Raw genomic sequence first — 9159 nt, forward strand, 5'->3', positions numbered from 1 at the left:
TTTTTTTCTGTGGAGGAGAATTTATGTGAATAGAAGGAACATGGTACTAATGTTCCCTTGGTGGTCTATTGACTCAAAACTGTTCCTGCTCCTATGGCAGATACATCGACTTCGACGATGAAGTGACAGTTAGGATCCGGGTGACCTAGACACGGGCCAGTGTAGAAAGCCTCTTTTACAGCGTGGAAGGCTGATTGGGCCTTGGGACTCCACACTCGAAGGTCACACCCTTTCCTAGTCATGGCGGTGAGAGGAGCAGCCAGCGTGGAGTAATTGGCGATGATGTTTCGGTAGTAATTTGTGAATCCAAGGAATCTTTGTAGGGCTCGGAGGCCCACTGGTTGAGGCCAATCTCGAATACCCTGGAGTTTGTAGGGGTCCATGGTGAACCCACGGTTGGAAATGATGTAGCCTAAGAATGGAAGACTGGGTTGTTCAAAAATACACTTCTCCAAATTAGCATAGAGATGATGGTCTCTGAGACATTGGAGGACTGTTTGAATATGGGTGCGATGAGACTTCAGGTCTTTAGAGAAGATTAATATATCATCTAGATATACTACGAAGAATTAGTACAAAAGGTTTATGTGACATCATCAAGCTGCGCCGTGGAGCTGGTTCCCGCCCTTGGTCCTTTAAAAGGCCGGGCGGGCCACACGTGTCTGCCTAGGGGTGGGGCTGGTGCCGGGGAGGATGCCGCACCCCGGCGTAGAGCTAGGCCTGACGTGGAGGACCTAGGAGACGCTGCCACAGAGTGCCGCGGATGGGAGGCACTTGCAGTGGCAGTGGGAGAGGACAGCCCAGGGCCTCACAGCGCAGGAGCAAGGTGAGCAGGCCTGGGTGCGGGCCTAGCACGGACAGGACATGGAACATAGATGATACATTTAAAACAAATAGGAGAACATATTTTTATTCAATGCATATTTAATAGGGATGTGAATCGTGTCCTCGATCGTCTTAACGATCGATTTCGGCTGGGAGGGGGAGGGAATCGTATTGTTGCCGTTTGGGGGGGTAAAATATCGTGAAAAATCGTGAAAAATCGTGAAAAATCTAAAAATCTAAAAATCGCAAAACCGGCACATTAAAACCCCCTAAAACCCACCCCCGACCCTTTAAATTAAATCCCCCACCCTCCCGAACCCCCCCAAATGACTTAAATAACCTGCGGGTCCAGCGGCGGTCCGGAACGGCAGCGGTCCGGAACGGGCTCCTGCTCCTGAATCTTGTTGTCTTCAGCCGGCGCCATTTTCCAAAATGGCGCCGAAAAATGGCGGCGGCCATAGACGAACACGATTGGACGGCAGGAGGTCCTTCCGGACCCCCGCTAGACTTTTGGCAAGTCTCGTGGGGGTCAGGAGGCCCCCCACAAGCTGGCCAAAAGTTCCTGGAGGTCCAGCGGGGGTCAGGGAGCGATTTCCCGCCGCGAATCGTTTTCGTACGGAAAATGGCGCCGGCAGGAGATCGACTGCAGGAGGTCGTTCAGCGAGGGTTCCGGCGCCTCGCTGAACAACCTCCTGCAGTCGATCTCCTGCCGGCGCCATTTTCCGTACGAAAACGATTCGCGGCGGGAAATCGCTCCCTGACCCCCGCTGGACCTCCAGGAACTTTTGGCCAGCTTGTGGGGGGCCTCCTGACCCCCACGAGACTTGCCAAAAGTCCAGCGGGGGTCCGGAAGGACCTCCTGCCGTCCAATCGTGTTCGTCTATGGCCGCCGCCATTTTTCGGCGCCATTTTGGAAAATGGCGCCGGCTGAAGACAACAAGATTCAGGAGCAGGAGCCCGTTCCGGACCGCTGCCGTTCCGGACCGCCGCTGGACCCGCAGGTTATTTAAGTCATTTGGGGGGGATTCGGGAGGGTGGGGGATTTAATTTAAAGGGTCGGGGGTGGGTTTTAGGGGGTTTTAGTGTGCCGGCTCACGATTCTAACGATTTATAACGATAAATCGTTAGAATCTCTATTGTATTGTGTTCCATAACGGTTTAAGACGATATTAAAATTATCGGACGATAATTTTAATCGTCCTAAAACGATTCACATCCCTAATATTTAAACTCTGGAATTCATTGCCAGAGGATGTGGTGAAAGTTTTTAATATAGATGGGCTTTAAAAGGTTTGAACAAATTCCTGGAAGAAAAGACCATAAACTATTATTGAGGTGGACTTGAGGAAATCCACTGTTTATCCCTGGGATAAGCAGCATGGAATCTCTTGACCTTTTGGGATCCTGCCAGGTACTTGTAACCTGGAGTGGCCCCTGTTTGAAACAGGAAACTTGGTTTGATGGACCTTTGGTTTGTCTCAGTATGGAAAATCTTTTTTTGCTTATGTTCTTAACTGTCTGTTACACATACTCAGAGACATATATATCATGTATGTGTGCTGTGCCATGTGCATTAGTACTGACTAATTCCATACACACACAAAAGCTGTTAAATACTAACAGACAAAAAAATACAGCCTGTAAGACTCTTTTCTTCAGACTGTGAATGTGCACTGTGCTCACTTCACTGGTATATAGAAATACTGAAACAAAAAATAATCACTAGCCCGCTGCAACTACAATTTCCATACTGTCTTCTTCCCTGGCCCTCCCTCATTGAAGAGAAAAATTGAAATCAGCAGCAGTGTGCAGCCTCTCTTTCTGGCACAATGAGTGTGTGAGACCACTGCAGCAAAGAGAAGAGCAGATGCTGCCCTTTACCAGTGAGGGCCTAGCAGCACATCCTTCTCTGCCAAGAACTATTGAGGAAACACATAGCTTTTGTATATGCTCAGAATTTACAGTGGGAGGATATCAGCATCACTTGATCCAGATACTCACTATAGTCTAGTTAAAAAGATATTGCCCCGTGATTTGTTCTCTTGATCACCTGCCTCAGCTCTTGACTAGGCTTTGACAAGGCAATGATGTCACATAGGCAAGAGATGGTTGCTAAGTCACCTGTACCTGTTTATTTACTTAGAGCAGAACCATAGACTTCAATAGGCCTTAGAAATGAATGGGAAATATAAATTATAAATATCATCCATGGGACCCCTGCATTTATTTCAGGGGACCATATATGAAATTAATATTTTAATTTCCCCTAATTATGGTCACCCTAATATCCCCTAATTATGGTCACCATACCAAGTCCTACCTTCAGGTCTCTGCAACTGGACAACAATCTTTGAGTTCTAAAAATTAATCTTATTTATATTTTCCTCTGCAACTGGACTACAATTTCTAAGTTCAAAATTCATTTTATCTTATTATTTATATTTGGCATGGTTAATATGTCACTATATCCAAGTTAAATATTTAAATTATACAGTTTATATTACATAATTTTATTAATTACAAGTAAAACTATTCTATATTATTGATTATCATTATGTTAAATTGTCATCCAGTTATAATGTTCCATATGTACCACTGTTCTATGTAAAGCCCCCTTATCTCTGTTGGGCAGTTTATCGTTATATGTAAACCGGAGTGATTTATAGTCTCTATAAGAACCTCGGTATATAAAAATTAAAAATAATAATAATAATAATAATAATAATATAGGCTCATTTGTTATGTTTTGTCCATTAATTTCAAATGAATGCACTTCCCTATAGATACGTTTATCTAATTTTCCCTGCTGGCTAGTGGCTGAATAGGGACATTTAAAACTGTGTTCCAACAAAGTTCTGACTCAAAACTTTTGCTTTGTGCTTTGTTGCAGTTGTTCAGCTGAGTTGCTATGTGTAATGGATTAGGTAGGGTTTTGAATTATAGGGAATCAGCATATTTTATGCTAGTGCTTCAGCAGGTCTGTCAGCCCCAGTACAAGAGGTTAAATGCAGTATTGTACTGCAGGCATTAGCAGCACAGAAATATATTTTATGGGAATAAATGGCATGTTCATGCTGTATAAAATTTGTCAGCCTCTTCTCATTATAATCCTAGCTGGACAATCTCTGGGGAAACTGCACTTTGTAATCAGAAATAAGCATGACAGCAACCTGTATTGCAATGGAATAATAAACCAATGTCTTCAGTCAGTGTTTTTGGAGAAATGTTACTATTTTAAAAAATTGAAAAAAACCCCTTCCCCCAAAAGTTATTTTTAAAGCACATTATATCTGTTAATTAATAAATGCTATTGGTTGAATATTATGAACCTAGGAATTCAAGGTAAAAATGAGAATGTTCCTGATCATTTGAGATCTTTTGTCATTTTAGCTTCATCTATTTATTTATTTATTTATTTCCTTGCTTGTGATTTGTTTTGGTGCATTATTAGCCACTCCTCTAAGGCCTAAGTTGAAATTTACATAACATACATTAAATAAATACATTAAATAATGTAAATAATCAATATCAGCACAACATACAAAGGACAATAAAAGAAAAATAAAATATAAAGAGGTCGATATTCAAAAGCCATTTAGACAGATATCTGAAAAGTTATACATCTAAATGGCTACCCAGCTATATTAAGAACTGTATGCTGCTAAATTCTAGCTGCAAAAATCATTATGCAACTAGAATTTAGCCGTATAAGTTGGGGGCATTCCAGGGAGGGGGGGGGGGGCGGGCCTGCGGAAGGGATGTAACTGGGAAGAGCTGAGTTAGCCAGCTAAGTTATTGCAAAGGTTGGCAGCAAGTAGTGAACATCTCTGCTGACTCTGTCGCTGGCTATCAGGAGATTGAAGAACCTGAAGCTTCTAGAGCTGAACTACACACAACATAACAAAGCTATCATCTTCTTGACTGCATTTATTGCCTGCTGTTCTTGCATGATGTTTTTGAGGGTGGGGTCATCCCCCATTGGACTCCTGGTGTTATTTCTGCCTGCCATGACTTTAAATGTAGAAAAAGTTTTGCTCTATTTGTTGATATAATCAATCTATTGTTTTTATTATTTTTATTTTATTTTATATTACTTTTTATTTTGTTTTTTATTTTATTATTTTTTATTTGACTTCAAGACTAATTGGCAACATGTAAATGCGCATTGCTTGACAAACCCCATCAGAGATAGAAAAAGCAACTGCATCAGCAAGCCAGACGGCGTCTCTTAATGTTATACAAAGAGCGCCCGGACTTCTCAATCACTTGCAGTTACTTTTCAAGTGTTGTAGTTTTGAAAGACCAACCGGACTGATTTTAAAAAGTCTCATACAAAGGCACAGTCTATAAACACCGGTCTTGCTGAATCTCCAAAGATGCAGTGACTTCGTTGTAAGAGACGGAATAACAGGCTAAAGCTGCGGCTCTACTGCGGCCGAAGTTTCGCTGTAAACCAGCTTCATCAGGAGCCTAAGATCACACCATCATATAGTTCCGTCTTGTCAAAAAACAATGCAATGTGTTTCTAAAGGCACAGCTTATGCTGTTGCAGCCTTTTTCAAGTTGTGTCTTCAATTTCTTGTCATTTCTAATATCTCAGGACCATTCGGTCTCCCGCACAAATTCAGGAAGCCCGTTATTCCGTCTCTTACAACGAAGTCACTGCATCTTTGGAGATTCAGCAAGACCGGTGTTTATAGACTGTGCCTTTGTATGAGACTTTTTAAAATCAGTCCGGTTGGTCTTTCAAAACTACAACACTTGAAAAGTAACTGCAAGTGATTGAGAAGTCCGGGCGCTCTTTGTATAACATTAAGAGACGCCGTCTGGCTTGCTGATGCAGTTGCTTTTTCTATCTCTGATGGGGTTTGTCAAGCAATGCGCATTTACATGTTGCCAATTAGTCTTGAAGTCAAATAAAAAATAATAAAATAAAAAACAAAATAAAAAGTAATATAAAATAAAATAAAAATAATAAAAACAACAATAGATTGATTATATCAACAAATAGAGCAAAACTTTTTCTATAATTAATTAGCTCCCCTTTTTGTGAGTTGATTGCTTTTTGGGATCGCTTAGCTCTTTTGTTTCTTCTTCTATGACTTTAAATGTAACATCTTTACCAGAAGTGGATCGAGCGCCAAAGGAGCGCATGTCAAAGGGGTTTGAGCCTTTGCGCACCACTTCACGAGCCATGTGAGAGCTAAAGAATTAGAAACTTGTTTCTGGTTTTTATGGTACCTTTTCTCTTTATTTTCTTTTTTGCATTTCTTAATTTTTTTTCTCAGCCTCTCTTACTGATTCTTTCTTTGATATGTCCTCATTCCCAGTTATAATTGGGAGAGATCGCTATAGAGAACTGGGATATAAGGTTCCCACTAGGGCTAACATTTCCTATTCTTATTTTCATCTCATTCATATTCCTACTAGTAATGATTCAACTAATCTATCGCTACCTTCTCTGCCTTGAGGCCTAATTAATACTGGATTTTTGAGTTCCAAACATGCCCTTGCAAAATAATTGATTTTGACTTACAATCTTCATATGTTATTTTTGACAGAGAATTGGCTAAAAAGAGGAGAGTCTTATTGTCTCATCCAAGCCTATCTCCCTGGTTATTCCTTCTTTCATAAGTGGAGGGGATTTCACACAGGTAGATATGGTGGAGGGGGGTAGCAAATGTTTTCTGCACTGTATTAAAATAGAGGTAATTATCATTAAATACAACTCATCATTGATGCTATTTTGATGCAGTCACATTTGCCTTCAAAATTGGCTATTCCTATTTATAGCCCTCCTGACTCCTCTTTTTCCCAGTGTCTGAAACAATGGACATTATAGCTGAAGTTTCAATTTAGTACCAGAATTTGTTGATTCTAGGAATCTCTGGACCGTCTGGTTGATATATTTTTTTCTCCTTTTCACAAGAATTAGGTCTTCAATGGGTGGACTTTGCCACCCATAATGCAAGACATGTTAGATCTTATTTTTTCTTCTAAAAATGATATTCTTTAGTGTGGTTCCTTTTCCATTGACAGATCATGTACTAATTCGATTTAAGTATGCTAGTTCCTAAAAGTCACTCATATGATAATACTGTGCAATAGGGTGATTTAAAAAAATCTAAATTTAGAGCTGTTAGAAGCAGAGTTAAGATTCTTCACCTGAAAACTTTGACATCCTTACTTTATCCAAACTGGTTGATTTATGGAACAAGATCTTACGTATGGCCATTGATTAAAACTGCCCCATTGGTCATTGGACATCATTCTCACCATAATGGTATCATTTGGGACTTAGATTGTTGAAAGGTCTGCTGCCATGAATGTGTAGGGCACAAAGATGAAACATTAATAAATAAGAAAAAATGAAGTGGAGCTAATGAGTTCTACCAATCTGCTATTTAAGCTGCCAAAAAAAGCTTATCTCTAACAAACTTGCATCATTTGGCTGCTGTTTAAGACAGTTATTTCAAATAGTCACAGTGATGTCTAATCAACCACCTCCACTTTTCCCAGATTTATCCTTTTGTTAAGTTGCTAAATTTGCTTCATTTTTCTTTGACAAAATCAATCTCATTTTTCATTATTTTCCTTTTTCATCTTTACATACTGATATTGACCCAGTATCAGGCCTACCTACTGGTTCTTCAGCACAGTTATCTACATTCACCCCTATTTCTGTGATTGGTTTTAATTTTCTTTTGAAGTCACTTTGTCTGTTTACCTCTAAGTTAGGTCCTTTGCACTTCAAACTATTAATGAATCCTGCACTAGATTTAGCATCTCTAATAGCTACAATGATAAATTGTTTGTTTTCTATGGGACCATTCTGCAGCAATTAAAAATGGCCATGTTATGACCACTGCTAAAAAAAAGAAAAAAGTCTTTGGATCTCATGGAGGTATCCAACTATAGACCTGTACCTAATCTTTCTGTCTTATCAAAAATAATTAAAAAGGTGGTATTTAACCAAGTAAGCGACTTCATCTGCAACACCAATGTCTTAAATCCCTCTCAATTGGGTTTACGAAAGTCACATAGCACAGAAACAGCCCTTCTTGCATTAACTAGTGATATCAAAGTTAACTTAGATACCGCAAAGTTTGCCCTGACCATATTTTTGGACATTAGCACAGCATTTGATACTATGTGTGAACCATCAATTACTTATCAAACAATTGAGAGAAATTGGTATTGCAGATGGTGCTCTGGTGTGGTTTTCCTCCTGTCTTTCCAACCACTCTTTTCAGGTAGAGTGGAAAAACCAAGTATCTAACGTGGTTTCCCTTCTGATTGGAATTCCTCAGGGATCCATTTTGTCCCCATTGCTGTTTAATATATTTGATTCCCTGCTGGGTTTCTGACCATTTTTTTATGCAGTTAATTTATAGATAACTGCTTTTTTTCATTTCAAAGCAAATGTTTAATACTTATTTGGATATAGTTGCTACTTGGCTGCTAGATCATAATTTGTAAGTCAACCCTTCAAAATTGAGGGCAGTATGCTTTAGTGTTACTTCTATTGCTGCTGAAGTTTCTCCTATGATGTTAGGTTTGCCAATTCCTCTTAAACCAATGGTCACCACATTAGGTGTGCAGTTGGACTCAGCTCTTTCTATGTCCCATTTCATCTCGGCCACTGTCCAGTTTTTTGAGGTATATTTGGAAATTCTACACCCCATTACAAGTAAAAGATCTGAAATCCAAGTAGATGCCTTTGTGATCTATAAATTGGACTATTGTAACTCCCTTTTGCTTGGTATCCCTAATGTATAGCTGAAGCATCTTCAGCTGTTACAAAATACAGCAGCAAGACTAATATTTGGCTTCTGAAAATACGATCATATTCCCCTTCTCTAGAAAAATTGCATTGGTTACAGGGTACTTATAGGATCAGATTCAAAATATTATGTATGGCATTTTGAGACTTGTCTTCAGGCCTTCCACACTATCTTTGTAAATTGTTAGCTCCTTATACCCCCTCAGGAAACCTGCATACTTTGCAAGCGGGGCTTCTTCTTGTTCCACCGCTATCTGTCATTTGTCTGGACTCTACCAGAGAAATGTCATTTAGTTTTCAGGCATCATCTCTCTGGAATTCATTGCCTGAGGACATTTTCTCTATCACTGATTATTTAAAATTCAGGAAAGCAGTAAAGGCATGGTTTTTCAGTAAGGCATTTAACAATACTCAACTGATTAAGCAGTGATGAATGGTTGTAACGTTATTTTATTTTTAAAACTTTTATTTTATGCATGTTTAACCAGATATTGTTTGCTATTTTTGGTAATTATATTTTGGATTTATATGTGTATTATTTTATTGTATAG

The sequence above is a fragment of the Rhinatrema bivittatum genome, chromosome 2 (genome assembly GCF_901001135.1).
Source record: "Rhinatrema bivittatum chromosome 2, aRhiBiv1.1, whole genome shotgun sequence".
Lineage (NCBI taxonomy): Eukaryota > Metazoa > Chordata > Amphibia > Gymnophiona > Rhinatrematidae > Rhinatrema > Rhinatrema bivittatum.